Source organism: Aedes albopictus, chromosome 2 (genome assembly GCF_035046485.1).
Source record: "Aedes albopictus strain Foshan chromosome 2, AalbF5, whole genome shotgun sequence".
Lineage (NCBI taxonomy): Eukaryota > Metazoa > Arthropoda > Insecta > Diptera > Culicidae > Aedes > Aedes albopictus.
Window position 1 is genome coordinate 340,660,333 of NC_085137.1, and position 17,211 is coordinate 340,677,543.

At 39.9% G+C, this 17,211-nt stretch overlaps 1 protein-coding gene across 2 annotated transcripts in view; it reads left to right on the top strand.

Moving 5' to 3' along the window:
• Positions 1–619: 619 nt before the first annotated feature.
• The window catches only part of LOC109430941 (cuticlin-4), a 231,799-nt gene continuing 215,207 nt past the window's right edge, over positions 620–17,211 (top strand). Inside the window, exons 1-2 of one of the 2 annotated variants that reach the window (XM_062852624.1) lie at positions 620–788; positions 1,182–1,464. The gene's annotated coding sequence lies outside the window, so the exon portion shown is untranslated. Of the gene's footprint in view, positions 789–951; positions 1,114–1,181; positions 1,465–17,211 lie in introns of those variants that run through there. The other variant, XM_062852625.1, reaches the window with a different exon arrangement.

Below are 17,211 nucleotides of genomic sequence, written 5' to 3' on the forward strand. Positions count from 1 at the left end.
AAAATATAATAGAAATCAGTCAAAATATGTAAATTTGAGATTTATTGACTTTGAGGAGAGAAGTTGTACTGAAATTCGTTTTCCCGGAAATATCGTATAACATCGATCATCGTACGATAATGATAAAACCAGAACGTTCGTTAATTTTCAATTCAATAATTTCCATGAGCAAAAGAATATAAAATTGCAAGTGCGCAAAATTTATCACAAATCGGAACTCTTATATAATATCAATATCCCTTCGAATAAGCATGTAGAATGTATGAAATTGCTGCATCCCTACTTATGTTTTAAAGTGACTTGAGCTTACGAACACCACCCAGCGATGCATAAAAACATGCAGCCAAATAAAAACATAAACACATTCCCATTCGCCGTCATCATCATCATCATCATCGCATCCCGCAAATCACAAACATACCGAAACAGACTTGACTCAACCCACGTTACAGAGGCGGAAAGGCCACAACACGCACACTCTCCCGCGAACGCCAAACCCGTTCGATCAGCTCTACCCCCAACTCCAAGCTCCCAAGCAACCCGTCCATCGAACCGCCAGCCAGCCGCACTGCATCGGTTCTCCGTTGTTCGCGTATGCAGCGCACAATAAACCGAAACGAGCGATTCAAGGTATTCCTGTCTACGGACGAGTTGAAGTCACCAGCCCATCCAGCAGCAGCAACACAGCACAGCACAGCGCACACCACCGATCCGTCCGTCAGTATGTTTCGCGCTTCGGCCTGACTCGCGTGTGTGTCTCTCGCTGTGCTTGAAAGGAGGTGGTCAACGTAAGTTCCTTCGCTGCTCGGTTGGTTCGTTCGTTCGTTCGTTCGCGGTCCAATGTCGTTTACTTGACCGACCACCCATCGATCCTCGATCTTCTCCCTGCGCACTCACAGTTTGCGTGTGGATCGCGTTTTTTTTTCTCTGCTCATCTGTTGTCCTGTGCGAAGTGAACTCGCTTCTTTCCGTTCCGTTTTGCTTTGTGTGATTTCTGGACCGTTTTTGCTTCATTTAGTTGTCTGCAAAGCAAAAATTTGTTCAGGAATTTCGGGACTCGGATGGGGACGGTTTCCCCGTTCGGTGGGATTGGGGTGCCAAGTTGACCGGAATGTTTGTGTCTATTGGTGCGCTGATATCTAAATTAGAGCATTCACTATTGTTTGGGTTTATTTTTTCAGAGTGAAAAAAGAAGAATGAAAATTAGGTGAATTGGAAATTAAAAGTGCCTCAAGTTGTTAACAAGGAAGAAGCAGTTGGGAGGTGTTTCAATTGGAAGTCGTGTGAAAAGAATCAGTCAAATCAAGTTTGAAAGTCTCACTGGAAGTGTGCTAACCGGAGAAGGATTAGTAGGTGACCTGCCTTGAACTGGATCGTTCGGAAACCTTCAACCGACTCGGCGAATCATCGGACACCCTTACTCCCGTCGTCGAGTGACGTAACTTTTACAAACCCAGCCTGAAAGTAAGTGCACCCCAAGACCTGTAATTTTTGCAACCCTGTTTGCTTTATCGTTCAATAATAAGAAAAGGCTGTGTGTACCGCGCACGGTGCGAGAAATAATGCACTGTGTTTGTGTCATGTTGTTTTTTTTTTCATCTCCGTCGTGTTGTACTGGACTTGATAGGTATGGCTACAGCCACGGTGCCATGCCGAACCGACCACCACCAACCGGCTGGATATGGTGGTTTGCTCTTTCAACTCGCGAAGTTTTATGGTCGTTTTTGTACCTCACTTTTTTTGTTCGCATTCGATCTTTGATCTCCGCAAATGACAACACTGGCGAGCAGTAGCGTGTCGAAAACGAACTTGGGGTGATTTTACAGTTTCAAGTTTTAGTATAGCAGAAAGATTATGAGATTTTTCATACCACACATGTTGTAATTTGATTCAAGGAATCATACTGCTTCTAGAATAATGGTGCTATGATGGATATTGTTTGGTCTTTATTTATTGTTCTATGAAATAAGCTAATTTTAGTGATTTAAGACCCTGCCTGCTTACTCATCAGCTAAGCTTATTAGATTTCAATTAGAAACTTTCTTTACCCATCGACCATGTTTGCATTCGGGCCCAAATTATAGTGAGTATTCAGCAAGACCGTGCTGAGGGTGACGGGTCCAATCCCCGATCGGTCTAAAATCTTTTCGTATTTAAAATATTTTTAAATTCATTGGGCACATAATATCCATCATATATGCCACATGATATGCGCATTCAAAAAAGTCAATTGGTCAATAAAGTTTCCTGTTAACTAAGGATGTGCTTATAGAAGCTGGGACAGGAAGAAAGAAAAAAAATGATATCCTGTGATAAACAGAAATGTACTCTAGAACATAGCTTCCTAAACTTTTTGGCTCACTTAGCCATTAGGCATACACTGACCGGGGAACGAAATCACTAAAAATGAAATGAACGTGAACATATTCACATGCACCCAATATGGTAGTACCAATTTAACATTGGTTCTGAAAGCAGGAGTCCGGGTAGCTGAAAAGAAACGCAGTGTCTTCACAAGAGATCGCTTTATTTGTTCTTCTCCCGATCAGCGCCTAACTCAAAACTGAACTGCCGTTACACACTCAAAATGAATCCTGCCACTGTCTGGTTATAATAGGGTAGTTCATATTCAATAGGGTGGATTGAAATTTCCTTTTTCTCTAAAAGCTTACAGCTCGGCCATCCTGTACTTCAATCATTCATCTGGAAAACAAATCACAAATCACTATCATCCTCCAAGTATTCCACATCTTCATATTCTAATTCTGATTCCTGATCTTCTTCTAAGTATTCTACATCCTGGTATTCTATTTTCTCATTTTCAGCTTTCATGTTATCCTCGCTACTGACTACTTGTTCACTTTCCTTCTGTCTGTAATCGCTTTTCGCACCCCTCTGGTAAAGACGCATGTTCATTGGGTCAAATATTCCCTCAAATCGCAAACCTGACACCTGAAACTCGTCCAGATCACCCACCACGTAGCGGTTATTGTCCAGAACCTTTTTCACCTCATATGGTCCACGATACTTCGGCTTCAACTTGTTTCGCTCTCCTACAACCCCGACTCTTCTCAACATCACCAAATCACCCTTTTGGTAGTACGTGCTTCTATTGCAGTGTTTATCGTAAACCATTTTATTATACTGCTGTTGTCGCTTGTTGTTCTGACCTGCATTCTCACGAAGCTCACTCAGATCTCGAACTTCTGCCTGATTTATTTCCTGCAAATACTGAGTTAGGTCGTTGTCCACGCGCCGTCGCTGCTCTGTCCCAAAAAGTAACATGGCTGCAGTAGTTCCAGTTGAACGGTTCACGGTGTTGTTGAGGAGAAATTCTGCATCCGTTAAGACGGAGTCCCAGTTACGTCCTGTTTCTTCAACCAATTTACTTATTAGTGGCATCATGGTTTTATTGTACCGCTCTACCTGTCCATTAGCTTTTGGACAAGCAGACGCTACCTTGACGTGTTTGACACCGTGATCCTTAACAAAGTTCTCAAAAGCGTTAGAAGTAAAGGCAGTTCCACGATCAGAAATTATAACCTTCGGGGCCGAATGGGCATGAAAATAGTTCCGCAAACTCTTCATCACTTCCGTAGTCTTTGTTGTTTTGGTGGGATACAGCTTGATAAATTTGGTACAAGCATCTACAACGGCCAACACGTACTCATTTTTCCCTTTACTTCTCTCAAGTGGACCGAGATGATCTATGTGCAGAACTTTAAAGGGTACCGCTGGTTTGTCGACATTATTAAGAACTCCATCATAACGTTTATTCCGAGGATTGTAAGCGATGCACGTTACACATGATTTGATATGGTCCTGCACCTGTTCCCGCATTCGGGGAAACCAGTATGTCCTTCGTATCAACCCACAAACCTTGTCAACGCCGAAATGCCCCATTTCATTGTGGAACTTGTTAATCACTGACTGAACCATTTGAACCGGTACATACAACAACGAATTGCGACCCACAACCTTGTACAAAATAGCGTCACGAATTTCATAGTCCTTCATCAACCCGGCAGTAATAGCATCCTTGAGTTTTACAACCTCTGAATCTCGCAACTGAGCCACATACAGAGCATCTTCAAACAGTGTTGATTGGTCTTGTCGGTCTTCCTCTTCAATCAAGTAAACGTTGGCTCTCGACAAAGCATCCGCATGCTGCATTCTAGTTCCAGGCCGGTGGACAATTTCAAAATCGAACTGTTCTATGAACATAGACCACCGTGCGATCTTCGAATTAACTTCACGTTTCTCCAAGGTATGTTTCAACGAATTACAGTCAGTTACTATCTTGAACCGCAAACCAAAAAGATAAGTTCGGAAACGTTGCAGAAAATACACGATAGCGAGCGTCTCCAATTCGAAGCTATGGAGCTTCGATTCCGTAGGGGAAGATTTTCTACTGTGGTACATTACCGGATGCATAAGACCATCATCCGCTTGCCGTTGTAGAAGGACACCTCCGAAACCCGACGAACACGCATCCGTGTGGAGTTCTGTTTCCGCGGTAGGTGAATAAATTCGTAGCACTGGTTTTGATATTAACGCGTTCTTCAAGTTTTCAACAGCCTGGATATGCTCAGCAGTCATAATGAAATCCTTCTCTTCCTTAAGCAGTTCATACAACATACCCGCTTGAACATTGAAGCCTTTAATAAACTTCCTGAAATAATTCACCAATCCTAGAAACCGCTGAAGGCTTTTCCGATTGCTAGGAATAGGGAAATCACGTATAGACTGCACGTGCCTGTCGCTTGGTTGAATTTGATTGAACTGAACATCATATCCCAAATGTTCAACCTTTGTCTTGACAAACTGACATTTAGAAAGTTGCAACCCTAAATGATTATCGGAAAGGGTCTCCAAAACTCTCTGCAGGATTTGAAAGTGTTCATCGATAGACTTAGACGCAATCAACATGTCGTCAATAAAAACAATAACACTACCATCGCGAATAAAGGGGTCCAAAACTTTAGTAATAAACTTAACGAAAATCGCGGGGGAGTTCGCATATCCGAATGGAAGGCGGTTAAATTCGTATTGACCACTATCTGTAACGAACGAAGTATACTTCTTACTATCCTCTGTCAGTTCAACATGGTAGAACCCATTCTTCAAGTCCAACGACGTGAAATAACGCTTCCCTTGTAGCCGCATGATCTGGTCTTCGATGATAGGCATCGGGAAATGATTTCTTTCCACGATTCGGTTCAGAGGTCGGTAATTTACGCACATTCTTAAGGAATTGTTCTTCTTTCTGGTCAACACTACCCTTGAGGTATACGGCGATTCACTTTCCCGAATTATCCCTTGTTCCAACAAACTACCAACCATCTTATCAAGTTCACCTTTCTCCCAAACACTGAGTCGCTGAGGAGTTGCAGTAAATATCTTATCTTCCTTCAATCGTATCTCAGCCTGATACCTTACCAAAGGTTTGTCAGGACGAGGTCTGTTGAAATAACTGTTTCCCAATAATTCCTCCAGTTTGACCGACAAACATCGAGTCTCACCACTGTCCCCTACATCAAGACTCAAACCACTATGGTCTATCAGGTACGATTCGTCGAAGCCTCCGAACATGGACCAATCATGACTGTGCGTATCACCAAGAGGGAAGTGCAGATATTGTATGCGATTGTCTCTCAGAAAGCTCCTACCTAAAAGCATATCTACCTGCATCGTGTCGTCAGCAACAACCAAAAAGCTTACTGTCATTTCTTTGTCTCTTATGCGTAAGATTGTTCCTAACTTGCCTAGTACTTCAACTTTTGAATTGTTCATACCTACCACCTCCTGAACATTTTCGCGTAGAGTGATAGCAGCCGATAACAGTTTACGTTTTATTAAATTCACATAGCTACCTGTATCGACCAGCGCCATGGTACGGAAACGTTCGCCAGCTGCTTCAACGTCCACTTCGACCAAAGAGGATCCATCCATCTCGAGAACATCATCGCCGCCGAAAACCGCGTTGACTGAGTTGCGCCCCACGGTTCTAGTTGGAATCTGGTTCGTCTCAAACTGTTTCGATGAATTCGTCACCACCGTGCACTTTTCCGCCGTGTGTCCCACCTTCATGCACTTGCTGCATCGTTCACGGCGCTGCGGTTTGGGGCAATCAATTGACCTGTGCCCCGTTTCACGACAGTTGAAACAGACAGTTTCACCGCCAGAAAAACTCGCTCCTGATCCCGTCATCGTCGTCTTGGAGATCCGCAGCGTAGCTGATGAATTTCGAGCAGAAATCATGCTTAGGTTTGATGAAATCCACTTGATATGTTGCAGCAGGTCGAGTGTCGAAACATATTGTCGTGCCAACAGACTCGGATAAACTGGGTCGTTTCGAAGTCCCTTAATAATGTACTTGAGAGTAGCCGAAGTACTAAAATCTCCTTGCTGCGCTAGAGCATCCACACGATAGACAAACGATTCGTACGATTCATCCCTTTCCTTTCGCATCTCTTCGAGCTGTCGGTGAATGTCCGCCTCGTCAAAAGTCTCCAGGAATGCAACGATCAAGTGCTGCTTGAATTGCGTCCAGTTGAATATTTTTTCTTCGTATCGCCGGTACCAACTGGCTGCCGCTCCGCTGAGTCGTGTTGTTCCATACAGTAGGCACATCTGCTCCGTCCATCCGTACAGGATTCGAAAATGATCAATTCGCCGCAACCATTTGGCAACACCGTCTCCTTCCGAAAATTCTGGAATTAGTCTTCCAAGGTCGTGTGGGTGCGGTGCAAAAGTATGGGTTTGCGTCACTTGTTGCACACATACATCCGCCTCTCGCTTCATTGCCGTCGATGGTTTATCGTCATCCACAACTGCTCTCACGTCGAAAAACGTCGCCTCTTCTTCTTCTTCCATGTTGCCTCCGCGTTTGGCTGTCTGGCTCCGGGTCACCGGCATCGTGTTGAAAGTTCCGGATATCGTCGTCCTCCCAGAGCGTCGGAGTCACCGTCACCGAAACTAACTTTTCACTGCCGGTCGGATCCCACTTCTGAAACTGAAAGCAGGAGTCCGGGTAGGTGAAAAGAAACGCAGTGTCTTCACAAGAGATCGCTTTATTTGTTCTTCTCCCGATCAGCGCCTAACTCAAAACTGAACTGCCGTTACACACTCAAAATGAATCCTGCCACTGTCTGGTTATAATAGGGTAGTTCATATTCAATAGGGTGGATTGAAATTTCCTTTTTCTCTAAAAGCTTACAGTTCCATTAGTGGCATATTCTATTGAGTTCTTAACTACTCGGCAAAAGCATTTGGGATTGTGTTGATTTTTGAAAAAAAAAAAAAAAAGCAGCTGAAACTGCACCGCACCACGCTCGCGCTGAATACGACGAGCAAGGTTTTGGTAGTGTTGTACTTTTTACAACAACGTGCGTCCTGAAGGGTTAAAATATCTTGCCAATTTTCTAGCCGAAATAGCGCAGTAACGGAGAAATTTATAAAGGCACCCTTGGAACAATCTTTGGAGGAATCTCCGTGTAACAATCTCTAAAGAAACCTCTTGAAATCATCTTGGTGAAATTTCTAGAGGAATCCCTGGATAACTTTTAACAGAAATTATCCGAGCAACCGGACGAAGCCCTACAGAAATCCCTGAATAAATCTTGTAAGTACTTTCTGAAGGAAACTCTAGAGGAGTTCCCGGATAAATTACTTGTGCCGGATAAAGTCAGCCCGTGCACAAGGGGGTTTTGTGAGTTTCATACACTAGGTGACCCTTCGTCTTTTGAAAAAAAAAAATCAGTTAAAACTCCTCCCTTTCCGCCTTTTCTGTGCACAGGCCTGCCTTAAGTAGTTTCTGAAGGAATACCTATTACAATCCCCGAAGAAATCCCGAAATAGAGACATCCCTAGATGAATTTCTGGATAAATCCCTGGAGTAACTCCTGAAAAAGTTATTCCACGAAATCTCAGAAGAAATCACTGTAAAGATTTCCGATTCCTAGAGAAATCCTCAGAGGAAATGCGGAAAAATGTTCTATGGAATGTTTGAAGAAATTCCTGGAGAGATGCCAGCAGAAATGGCTTGGGAAATTGTAGCATAAATTCCAGGAGCCTGACCCGCAAAACTTTCTAGAATATTCTCTGTAGGGGTTCCAAATCACAGAAAGAAATCACAAAGAAATACCTGACGCAATACCAAAAGATTCTTCTGTAGGAAATCCTGGAGGAATCCCAAGATGAACTCCCGGGAAATCCATAGGGAAAGCCCTATAGGGAAATGTATAGAGGAATCATGGAGAAATCCACAGAAGGATTCTGGGAAATTACTGTAAACATCCATACATAGAGATTTAAAGAAATTCCTAGAGGAATCCCCGGAGAAATCCCTGCATGAATCCCCTGAGAGCATTCCTAGGAAAATTTCGAGGAAATTCTTACTGGAATACCAACTAGAATTTCTAGAATAATTCCTGTTCCTTTTTTTTTATGTCTTTATTTATAAGATTTTCAGCCCGAGGCTGGTTCATCTCAGATCATCCCAGTTCCTGAAGGAATCCCAAAAAAGCTTCCGAAGATAACACAGGAGAAACGTCCGAAAAAAAATTGGGCTATATTTGAAGGTATTCCCGGAAGAACTCCTGCAGGAACACCAGCCGAAATTCCTGGGAGAATCTCTTCAAAAATTGCTCCCACCACGAATAACTGAAGGGTTTTCAATAGAAATAGATGGTTGAATCTATAAAACAAAATTTTTGAGAAATCTCTGAAAGAGTCCCGGCAGCTTTTCCTGAAGCAATCCAAGCAAGAAACCTACAGAATAAATTCATGTTGCAATCCCAGAAAGTATTCTTGGGTGCATCTCTAGAAAAAAAAAGGGAAATTGGATTCTTTTTTCCTTACTTGGACGTGATTTAGTTACAGAAGTGATCACCCCAGCGTCTCATCATTACATCACCTGAATTAATATTGATTATAAAATGGCAATATTGAGTAAAACCAAAGAATAAAAATAGAAAGAATGCCCTCTCTTGCCTTTTTCTATGTAAACGTCAAGCGACAAGACAAGTGACGCTCTCTAAGCGTTTCAAAGTGGAAGCTCTATGTAGCAGTGTTCGTGATTTATCATAAGAAAAGATGGTGTGCGTATGTTTTGGTATCCGCATACAATCAGTAACGCACACTATCGCATGAAGGTTGAACTTTCATCCACAAATAGCGCTGCGGTAGTGCCCCCCGAGCATCAGCGGAGTGGGCATTCTTGATATTCTTATTCTTTGGTAAAACTCGCTTCTATTTTCCTTGCTCAAAAATAAAATGGCTGACAAAGTCGGGTCAAAAATTGATAAAATCGGGTCAGCACTGTAGAATGAATGTTTTTATTCTCTCTTTTTTTTCAAATTTGTGTACTTTTCGATAACAAACGATTATGAAATATTTTTCCAGCCTTATATCTTTTCAAAACTGAATATTACTTTTAATTTCTACAGCATTCTAAGACTTATGGCAGTTTTTTTAAGCCGGACTAGACTCTAATAGAAGTAGTCTTGAAAATACTTTAAAAAACGTTTCTATCTGTACGTAAGCTGTGAGCTTGTGTTGGAATTTCAGTTTTATATACAACATGCTTACCAGGATTGGGTTACTATTACGAAAAAATAGAACCAAATTACAATGTAAATGGTAGAGGCAAAAAAAAACTTTTTACGTTTCCCTGCCAGCCAGTTTTTGTGAGATTTGTTACAACATTTCGTATTTAATAAAAAAAAAGTTTTCACGCAATTTTAAATGGAGGGAAACAGTGCGTTGCGATGTAGGATAGGATTTTTTTACGTTTTATTGGAATCCATTACGAAATAGATACCAAAAGTGAGACTGTTCATAGCGATCTCTTGTGTGATGGCTGGCGACCCTCTTGACAGTTAAGTAAGCTTAATCAGTGTCAAAGAAAATCAAGGGGTTTTCCTTGATTTTCCTTGACGAAAAAAAATCTGTCAGTACCGAGGTTCAAACACAGATACCTGCAGAATGGTCTTGCTGAATGGCTACGAGTTTATCGTACGGATTTCATGTGATCTGTTAAAAATTTCTTCACAGAGCTTTCGTAAGGCCTCCGAAGTATCACAGTGTCACAAATCCAGCCAAATTTTATACACGATTAATGATCACGCACACTGAATCAAATGTCAACCATCGCGTAACAATAATGGCATTGGCGCAACCTGCATTTGTTGCGAAAATCCACCCAATGCGATAGGGGTTTGTCCCAGCTTGAACAGAATAGGACAAAGATCGTACACCGTACGTTTAGAGATTTGTAAGCCTCGGATTGCGGTTTTTGAGAGTTAGCTTCAAGTCAGTAAATATAACACTGATGAGCTACCATTTTCAAACAGTTTTGATTTTGGGTCCATAATAATTGAGTATTCACAAGTTGAAAAGCACGCAACAAATGTAGCGTCTGTTTTGTCACCAACAAAAATAATCGAGATCATGTCATTATCTGTACAAGTTGGGACAAAGGATGAACTCCTCGTCATATTTGTCGTTTGTTGTTTATCTCTTTCATACAACAATTCTCTTAACTGGTCACGAAACATAGTCTACGATATTCTACCTATATTGAATCTACGATTCTACTTCTAGGTACCTGAATTGGGTGATCTAGGTCACTACTGTGAACTACTGTAGTAAGTCTACAGAATCTACTAATATTTCTGTTTACTCTATCCAAGGAATTCATTTATGTTGATGTCCGTTGGACCTCGCAAAATTATGTACAACTCGACATTCATGATTTATGAATACATGGACATTCCATGATTCTATGACAAATGATCTCTAATACACTTTGAAGTGTGGGTTACTATATCTACATACTGTATCATGGCTTTAATTGTAACGAATATTTGTGGAATGTAGTCTATGCTACTGCTGGAGTGGCAGAGCAAAATGTTAACGCTTTTTGCACATTTATAGCAAATTGTAAGCTGTTCAAACTATTCTGGAATTAGGACCTTCAATGTCTACTGCCTCTACCCGAGCAGGAGAAAATAGCTGAAGAATACCAAACTCAGGTATGGAAAACCCAATACCTACAACCAGAATAAGGTATTAAGAAGCCCTGCAGAAGAGGTAAAATAATAACTGGTGTATATTCTGTGCATAACACGTGAATAATGACATCAGGTATTGTAATACCTAAATAATAATCGGCGATTTTTCCATGCAAATAGTGATTTTTCCATAATTGCATAATACCTCAAGCAGTCCTCAACACCAAACCAATAGCTCGTTGAGGTGTATTTTATCAATACCTACAAAATACCAAAATAAGTTATTTCCAATACCTGGGTAACCGATCAATACCTCGTCTTGGTATGATACCTGATTTTGGTATGCTGAAGTTATGTGTCAGTTATTTGTTCCTGCTCGGGTACTCTTGTTTCTCTTCACTCTATCAGTGTTATTCGTTCACGATTATTTCTCATAACAATACGAATATCTTATGGAAGTGCGCTGGCATAATGCATGTTTCTTTTGGCGAATATTGGCGGAATATAATTTCCACTCAAGTCTACACTACTGTAATATGCTAGCGGCATGCTTAACATCGATGTGACTCTCTTCGACCGTGATGTCTTTTGGATAGCATAAAGTTACATAGTTTCCTTAGACGGTTCATTCACGAATCTTTATTAGTTCCAAATATTTGTTACAAGAAACCTAACTGGAGACACTTACAGCACCGTTACATTAAATGCTATGTACAACGATCACCAATCAGCGATCGTTGTCCATGCGAAAGCGAGAGAGACAGAATCCCTCAAAAGTGCCTAGCTGTACCAGCATGGTAACAGCATGATTCAATAAATTTGTAATGCGACCTATCTGTTTGTCACCTTTGAACTGAACTAAATAAATAAATGAACATACTTTGGCGATTTAGGTCCTCCAAACTATACTTTTGTTTCTTTTTACTCAATCGATGTAATTCGTACACGATTGTCTCTGTTGATCATCATAACATTACAAATATCCCTTTTGTTTTCCTATTTGTGCGTCCCCAGTGGCATTCAAATGATCTGCATAGTGTTTTGAAGTATGGATTGCCAAAGCTGTATATCTTAGCACATTATTATTGTAACGAGTGCTCGCGGAATACAATCTACACTACTTTTAGAGCCTTACTTACCTTAGCGGTCACACTAAGGCCTGAGTGGCCTCTGCTGTACATAGTAGCCGTCTCCATTCTACTCGGTCTATGGCTGTGTGTCTCCAGTTCCGCACTCTGCGAAGGGTCCGCAGATCGTCCTCCACTTGATCGACCCAACTAGCGCGCTGCACACCACGTCTTCTTGTACCGGTCGGAAGACTTCCGAGAATCATATGGGTTGCTATCCGACATCCTGATGACGTGACCCGCCCACCGTAGCCTCCCGATTTTCGCGATATGGACGATGGTTGGTTCTCTCAGCAGCTGATGCAGCTCGTGGTTCATTCGCCTTCTCCAAGTCCCGTCTTCCATCTGCACTCCAATCTGCAAATTCAAGAGCCCGCGCAGCTTACTGTGATGTCCCTTTTGCAAGCTCAGCCATACTTAAGACCTAAAAAACCAATAATAGTCGTTTTATACAGTTTTATGAGGTCTTCCGGGTGAGATCCCCGCCTTGTAAGCCGAGTCACTGTAATTACACTGAGGGGTGCAATATTTTTTTCTCGTCTTCACAGATGATTGTGTCCAAAACTCTGCATGGCACTCAACAGAATTTTGTTTTTATAGATTACCTTAATTTTTTTCTTATTCACAATGATCTCATGATCACTTTTTACTTCGAGTGGTTTTTTTGTTCGATAAATTATGGTAGGTACAGTAACATGCAGAGTACTGAGCGTGATTTGAAAAAAAAAAAAGACAGCTGTAGCTCTCTACCTGCTGCTGATTGTAAAAAAACAATGCCAGCATTTTATTCCCGATTTTAGAGGTGGTAGTGCTTTTACTCCTGATACAGCATATCATGCTTCCTCCCTCCGGCGGTAGCAGTAAGTCAATCCCAAACTTCTGAATTACTTGCCGAACTGATTCTACACAGTGAAACGGTGGTGCGTGCGTAAAAAAGCATAATTTGTATGGCAGTAATCAAATTACAGTATTCTCTCTGTATGAAAGTAATTTGACGCACTTCGGGAGCGAGCACAGCAATTAGTTCGACCTAACATGTGAAACGATTAGCACCCGCTGAGGCTAATTCTGAGAAGCAAATGAACGCTTTCCGAACGAAGGTGATGCAGGCTGGCTGGCTGAAAGGCAATAAAAGCTCGAAGCGCGGGTGATGGGCCTGGGCTCCTGCCTGCGGGTCAGCGATCTTCGCTCCCACCACAACGGTAACCTTGATGTGTTGGATGCTGCTGAGAATAATTGATTCAACACGGTTCATTTACACCTACAATACCGCTTTCGATACAGCTGCAGCAGCGATGGAAATGTGAAAGCTGGGGGAGCTGAATTTCATTGCTCCGGGTGATTTTTTTTCAAGAACGTTTTGTGGGTGTTGGAAATGCAGGTTTTCTAAATGTGTTGAACATTTCTGGAAAAAAAATCAGATGTACAATCGGTATATTGAATTAGAACTAGACGGACTTGAATAGAGTATTGGTTCCGTTATTAACTCTTAAAGGATGTAGACAACTTTTTTGCATACTTTTACCTAACCCTTTTAACCTAGTGGGTGGATTTTCAAAATCAAAACGGTTTTATCAAGGGGAATAGTTGTGCCATCATATACACTCCCGTTCAAAAGTTTGGAGTCACCCCCTCAAAAACATGTCATTTTTTTAGGCCCATATCTCCGCCAATTTGTGTCCGATTTCAAAACCCTAGGTTTCATTCAAAAGATAATAAGTCAAAGAAACTTTGAACATGATTTAAAAGAAACTTTTTCAAAAAATTTTGTATGTAAACTTAACCCAAAGTTGCCAAATTTTCTAAAAAATGAATACATATAAACTTACGGCAGTGTCGCTGGAAATGGGGTCGACTAAATTTTAAGATGAGAGCGGTAATATGACCCATTTTCTATTAGCTTTCAATTGTTTTTTACAGAACTTAGCTAAAAAATCTAGAAAAAAAAGTTATTAAGTAAATTAACTTTTCATGTCATCGACCAACAGTTTGGGGTCACCCCTCAAAATGATGTATCGGCCAAAAGTTTGGGGTCACTATCGTAAAACATGGAAAAGTGATTTGTTGATATCTTTGTCATCTTTCATTCAATTTTAATTCTTCTTGGCTTATTTGAAACAAATGAATGATACTTACTGCATAGACATTGAACCACACATATTTGTTGAAATTTACATACTAAAACTTTACGTAAAGTTGCCTCATTTTTTGAAGCGTGGTGAAACGTGCTTACTTTACATAACATTTTTATATACAAAAATCGTTAAATACGTTAAGTTGAAGACATCAAACGTAAATTTAGTTAATTATCTTTGAAATGAGCCAAAAATAATTAAAATTGAACTATAGATGACGAAGATATCACCAAATCACTTTTCCATGTTTTACGAAAGTGACCCCAAACTTTTGGCCGATACATCATATTGAGGGGTGACCCCAAACTTTTGGTCGATGACATCAAGGATTAATTTACTTAATAACTTTTTTTCTAGATTTTTTAGCTAAGTTCTGTAAAAAGCAGTTGAAAGCTAATAGAAAATGGGTCATATTACCGCTCTCATCTTAAAATTTGGTCGACCCAACTTCCAGCGACACTGCCGTAAGTATATATTCATTTTTTAGAAAATTTGGCAACTTTGGGTTAAGTTAACATACAAAATTTTTTGAAAAAGTTTCTTTTAAATCATGTTCAAAGTTTCTTTGACTTATTATCTTTTGAATGAAACCTAGGGTTTTGAAATCGGACGCAAATTGGCGGAGATATGGGCCTAAAAAAATTACATGTTTTTGAAGGGGTGACCCCAAACTTTTGAACGGGAGTGTACATTTATGGACGTTGTGTTATGATAGAACATTTTTGAGATATTGCTGTAATGGTAGTGTACACCTCTTGTTTTTCACTCGATTTCGAGTAATATTTCTATGTAAACGTGATATATTTTAATGAATATTGGACAAAACTCCTTGTTTGAGTTGTAGCTTTTAGGTAGAAATGATAAATGTCCTTTTATAGCTGTAACATAGATCGCCAGTATATCCAAAACGCCCATAAGCTTTGAACTCAGTCTACTGAATACAAACAGTTTTGTTTACTTTTTAAATCACTTGAACTTTATTTATTACATTTAAAAATACATTTTAACACGTAAAATGATGGTGGTCATTACTTGGCGATGTTCTGGGCAACATAAAACGCTCTGGAGTTTTGATTGTAAGGCTTTTATCTGTAATAGGATACTTAACTAATGTATGCGATATGCATATCAGAACTCATTTCATTTGATTCATACTTGTAAATTAGAGTATGCGAGATTGATTCCACATCAGTGACGATTCCTTAGGCAATCCAATTCATTCTGGAGTAAAGGCCTTTATATCCACACTCGTAACCAAGCATCGAAGCCATTACAAACTTAGTGCAGTGCGTTTTTGGTAGTCATAGAAGATCAGTTGAATCATGTGATACTTGTAAAATGTATATACATCTTAGAGGCGTCCTTGATCATCCAAACTGTTCTGAATTTGTTTAAATTTGGAATTGTCTATCAAAAGAGGTGCACATAAATCAGAATTTACCCATTTGATTCATACATGCAATGCAAGCCATGGAAGAGAAATTTCCAGACCGTCAGGAATATCTGAGGTCACCTATAGTATTATGCGTTTAAGGCCTTTAGATCTACACTCGTAACAAAGCATCGTACACACCCAAAACTTATTACAGTGCATTTCAGTAGACAGATGATTTTTTGTAAACATTTGTAATGATCTTACATTTTAAGTGCAAGAATATCAGTTTATACATATTATGCATGTCGTGGGAGGTAAATTTCCAGTACATCAGGGACATCCTAAATATCACTTGTATGGTTAAGGCCTCCAGATCTACACTCGTAGTAAAGCATAGGCCACACTACGAACTCAGTATAATGCGTTTTGTTATTCATAGATGAGCATATCTCGTGATACTTGTATATACATCTTAACAAAAATCAAAATCTTCTTGGCAAATTGATTGGGATTGCAGTGATAAAGGTCGTTGGTGTCATTCCATTTGTCCTGTTGTGGATAAAAAACCTTGGTTCAAACATTTATCTACTAGTAGAAATTTTATTTGTCTGTTTTCAAGACTTACACTCCCGTTCAAAAGTTTGGGGTCGCCCCCTAAAAAACATGTCATTTTTTTTAGGCCCATATCTCCGCCAATTTGCGTCCGATTTCAAAACCCTAGGTTTCATTCAAAAGATAATAAGTCAAAGAAACTTTGAACATAATTTAAAAGAAACTTTTTCAAAAATTTTTGTATGTAAACTTAACCCAAAGTTGCCAAATTTTCTAAAAATTGAATATAAACTTACGGCAGTGTCGCTGGAAGTTGGGTCGACCAAATTCTAAGATGAGAGCGGTAATATGACCCATTTTCTATTAGCTTTCAACTGCTTTTTACAGAACTTAGCTAAAAAATCTAGAAAAAAAGTTATTAAGTAAATTAATCCTTGATGTCATCGACCAAAAGTTTGGGGTCACCCCTCAATATGATGTATCGGCCAACAGTTTGGGGTCACTATCGTAAAACATGGAAAAGTGATTTGTTGATATGTATGTCTAATCATTATATTTCTAATAGTCATTTATATCGTATCAATATTGTAGATTCAAATTTATGTATTTGTGGTGAATCATATCAAGATATTGATCATATAATATTTCATTGTGTTTATTATACATTATCCAGAAAAAAAACTTAATTGATAGATTTAAAAGTTTTTGCTTTTCTTTACCTGTATCTGTTAGAGATATTTTAGGTTGTAAATCTTTAGTCATGATGAAAATTCTTTTCAGATATTTTATTGAAATTGGTTATGCTGTTTGATACTCTTTAATTTTTTTTTTCAGTTTTCAAGAACTGCGTCCGATTTCTGTCCTTGATGTTCAAAATTCCTTCGTCGTAGTCAGATTACCTTAGTTCATCCCTTGACAAATCCGCATCAAGACCATGGCTCGATTATGGATACTTTTCCGGAGGAGCCTTTAGTTTTAAGTTTATTTTATAATGATTTTTGAAAAGA